Genomic DNA, 5,054 nt, shown 5'->3' with positions numbered 1-5,054 from the left:
TATAGGACAGAGTGGAACTACCCCATAGGGCTTCCAAAGTAGAAATCTTTCTGGAAATAGGATACCACATCTTTTCCCATGAAACTGCTGATGGGCTCATGATGAAGAGCCCTTAACTACTCTACCAGTAAGGTTCCTTTAAGACGGAAATGTTGCTGGTAGGTGCTGTCAAGTCAGCTCTGACTCAGCAACCCAACATAATGAGCCATCTTCACAATTGTTATGTTTGAACCCATTTTTGCTGCCACTGAATCATCATCTTGTTGCAGGTCTTTCTCTTTTCACTGGCCCTCCAGTTTGCCAAGAATTATGTTCTTTACCAGGGACTTGTCCCCTCCTAACCTATCTGAAGTATGAGAGATGGTGTTTTGCCATCCTGTCTTCTAAAGAGCATTCTGGTTGCACTTTTCGCAAGACAGAATTGTTTTTTCTTCTGGCAGTCAATGACACTTTTAATTTTCTTCTCCAACAACATAATCCAAGGAAATATATTCTTCTAATAGTGTTCCTTATTTGTAGTCCAGTGTTTACATGCATTTGGTTGAAAATCCCATGGGTAAGAGAAGCACACCTTAGTCCTCAAACTGACACTTTCAAAAGGTCCTTTGCAGCAGATTTGCCTAGTGTAATAAGCCATGTGATTTCTTGACTGTAAATTCAAGCAAAATGAAATGGTTGACATCAGTCTTTTCTCCATTTATCATGATGTTATTTATTGGTCTACTGGTGATTTATGTTTTCTTTACATTGAGGTGAAATCTATATACTGAAAGCTGTGGTTTTTTATCTTCATTGGTAGATATGTAAAGTCCTCTTTTCTTTCAGTAAGCAAAGTTGTATCATCTGTACATTGCATGTTGTTAGTGAGTTTTCATCTAATCTTGATGCTACATTTTCATTCATATAATTCAGCTTTTCAGATTATTTGCTCAGCACACAGATTAAATAAATATAGTGAAGTAATATAATCATAGCATACACTTTTCCTGCTTTTAAACCATTCAGTATCCACTTGTCTGTAAGCTTGTCCTACTGTGGTGACTTGTTGTTATGCTGGAAGCTATGACTTTTGAAATACCTGCAGGTCCACTCATGGTGGACAGGTTTCAGTGGTGCTTCGCAATTTATACACACTAGGAAATAGAAGCTGGCTATTTAATCACAGATAACCTTATGAGTCACAGTGGAAAATTGTCAGATACTGTGCTAGAAGCTGAAAATATGAATAGAAGGAGAACATTGACAAACATAGGGCCAGAAGATGAGCCTCTAAGGTTAGAAGACATTTAAAATAGTACTGGGAAAGAATTGCCTCCTCAAAGTAGAGTTGACCATACTGAGGTGAATGGAGTAATACTTTTGGGGCCTTTATTTGGTGGGCTACAACTCTAAATGAGGAGAAAAACCTTCAGATATTCATTAATAATTGGAATGTGGATAGTACAAAGTGTGAATCTAGAAAAATTGGAAGTTTTCAAAAATGAAATGGGACGTATAAAAATCAATATTCTAAGCATTGGTGAGCTGAAATGGACAGATACTGATTATTTTGAATCAGAGAGTCATAATTTACTATGTCAGGAATGACAAACTGAAGAGGAATTGAGTAGCATTTATCATCAAAAGAACACTTCAAGATCTATTTTGAAGAACAAAGCTGTCTGTGATAGAATAGTATCCATATACCTACAATGAAGAACAGTTAATATCACTATTATTTAAATTTATGCGCTAACCACTAAAACCAGTGATGATAAAATTGAAAAATTCTCTAAACTTATTCAATCTGAAATTGATCAAATACAACCACAATGCACTGATAATTCCTGGTGATTGGAATGCAAAAGTTGGAATCAAAGAAGAAGCTTCTGTAGTTGGAAACTATGGCCTTGGTGATAAATTGATGCTAGATATTATAACTTTGTGAGATAAATATCTTATTAAATGCAAAATATCTCTTTTAAACAACATAAAAATGACATACCTCACTATATGGAATACACACAGAAATCAAATTGACTGTATCTGTGGGAAGAGATGGTGGGAAACCTCAATATTAATAGTCAAAACAAACCCATGGGAAGACTGTGGAACAGACCATCATTTGCTCACAGTCAAGTTCACATTGAAGCTAAAAAATATTAAAACAAATTCACAAGAGCCATAAAATGACCTTGAGCATATCCCTCCTGAATTCCAAGGCCATCTCATGAGCAGATTTAATACATTAGACACTAATGACCAAAGACCATAAGAGTTGGGAGATCATATCAAGAAGATCACAGAGGAAGAAAGCCAAAGGCTACTAAAAAGGAAAGAAAGAAAGAAAAAGAAAGAAAGAAAGAAAGAAAGAAAGAAAGAAAGAAAGAAAGAAAGAAAGAGAAAGAGAGAGAGAAAGAAAGAAAGAAAAGCTCAAAATGGATGTCAGAAAAGACTCTGAACCTTGCTCTTGAGCACAGAGAAACTAGGAGAAATGAGAACGTATAAGAACTGAACAGGAAATTTCAAAGAAGAGCTCAAGAATACAAAGTCACATTTTATAATGAAATGTGCAAAGACCTTCAGTCACATTGTTGTTGTTGTTAGGTGCCATCGAGTCGATACCTACCCATAGTGACCTGATGCACAACAGAACAAAACAGTGCCTGATCCTGGGCCAGCCTCACTACTATTGTCATGCTTGAGTCCATCGATGCTGCCACCTGGCCAATCCATCTCATGGGGGGTCTTCCTCTTTTTCTCTGGCCCTCCACTTTACCAAACATGATATCCTTCTCCAGCGATTGGTCCCTCCTGACAATATGTCCAAAGTATGAGAGACGAAGTTTGGCCATCTTGGCCTCCAAGGAGCATTCTGGCTGCACTTCTTCCAAAAAGGACCTATTGGTTCTTTTGGCAGCCCATGGCACTTGCAATATTCTCCTCCAACACCATAACTCAAAGGCATCAAGTCTTCTATGGTCTTCCTTACTCACTGTCTAGCTTTCGCATGCATATGAGGTTATTGAAAATACCATGACTTGGGTCAGGCGCACCTTAGTCCTCAAACTGACATCTTTGCTCTTCAAAACTTTAAAAAGGTCTTGTGCAGCAGATTTGCCTAATGCAATATGTAGTCACATAATTAAAAGGAAATAACATGCTCAGCATTTCTCAAACTGAAAGAGCTGTTGAAAAATTCAAGCCTCAACTTGAAATACTAGAGGACTCTATTAACAAAATGAAGTCCTGGTGTGATGCTGTGGATTAATGCCTTGGACTGCAAAGTTGGTTTGAACCACAAGGTAGGTGGTCCAAGCTCACCAGCAGCTCCTCCAAAACCTTATACAGGGTCTCTATGGGTCAGAACTGACTCAATGGCACTTAACAACAACATTGCACAAAATAGTGAATGATGATAAAAGCATCAAAAAAAAAAGTTGAAAGGAAGATACAAAGTCACTATACCAAAAGAAATGGTCAATGTTCAAACATTTCATGAGGTAGCTTTATAATCTATAGCCAATGATACCGAAGGGAGAAGTGCATTGAAGTCATTGCCAAAAAAAAGCAAGACTCCAGTAATTGAGGAAATACCAATTGAAAGCTTTCAGCAAGCTGATGAAGCAATGGAGGATCTCATTTATCTATGCTAAGAAATTTAGAAGACAGCTACTTACTTGATCGACTGATTGGAAGAGGTCCACAATTGTGTTGATTCCAAAGAAAGGTGATCCAATTGAATGTAAAAATAATTGAATGATACCATTAATATCACATGTATGTAAAACTTTGCTGAATGTAATTAGAAAACGTCTTACATAGTACCTATACAAGGAATTGCCAGAGAGCCAAGCCAGGTTCAGAAGAGGATGTGTAATGAGGTATATCACTACTGATGTGACATGGATATTGGCTGAAAGCAGAGGATACCAGACAGAGGTTTACTGTGCTTTCTTGGCTATGCAAAAGCTTTCAACTTTGTAGAAATGACAAACTATGGATAACATTGCAAAGAATAGGTATTCCAGAACACTTATTTGTGCTTATGAGGAATATGTACATAGCAAATAGGCAGTTGTTAGAACAAAACAAGGGGATACTGAATCAACAAAGGTGCGTGTCAGGATTGTATACTTTCACCATATTTATTTAATCTGTATGCTATGCAAGTAATCTGAGAATCTTTATTATATGAAAAAGAAATTGGCATCAGGATTGGATGAAGAGGACTTACAATATTTATTGATGGAGATCAAAGAAGACAGCCTTCAGAATGCATTGCACTTCATTGTAAAGAAATTAAAAATCCTTACAACTGGGCTGATAAATAGAATCCTGAAAAATGGAGAAAAGATTGAAATTGTCAAAGATTTCATATTGCTTGGATCCATATTCAATGCTCATGGACGTACCAGTCAAGAAAACAAACAATGTACTGCATTAGGCAAACCTGATGCATAAAGACCTCTTTAAAGTGTTCATGAACAAAAATAAATTTGAAGACTAAATTGTGCTTTACCTAAGTTGTTGTGTTTTTAATAACCTCCTATGTATGCCCGTAAATATTTACAGCCTCGGAAACCCTGTACAGGGTCGCTATGGGTCGGAACCGACTCGACGGCACTTAACAACAACAAACAACGTTGTATGAAAGTTGGACAATGAATAAAGCAGACCATAGAAAGATCAATTCATTTGAAGTACCATGTTGCAAAAGAATATTAAAATACCATGGACTACGCAAAGAACAAACAAATCTGTCTTGGAAGAATTACAATCTGGATGCTCCTTAGAAGCCCGTGTGGTGAGACTTCCTCTTTTATACTTCAAACTTGTTATCAGACCAGAGATCATTCCCTAGAGAAAGACTTCATGCTTGGTAAAATGGAGAGTTAGAAAAAAAAAGTGGAAGTACCCAAATGAGGTGGACTGACACTATGGCAGCAGCAATGGGTTCAAAAGGAACAATTGTGAGGAAGGTACAAGACCAGGCAGTGTTTAGTTCTGTTGTACATAAGGTCACTATGAATCAGAAGTCTCTTGATGATATCTAATAACAACAACAAACATCT

This window comes from Chrysochloris asiatica, unplaced genomic scaffold (genome assembly GCF_000296735.1).
Source record: "Chrysochloris asiatica unplaced genomic scaffold, ChrAsi1.0 scaffold00070, whole genome shotgun sequence".
Lineage (NCBI taxonomy): Eukaryota > Metazoa > Chordata > Mammalia > Afrosoricida > Chrysochloridae > Chrysochloris > Chrysochloris asiatica.
Note: the sequence above shows the minus strand (reverse complement) of the source record.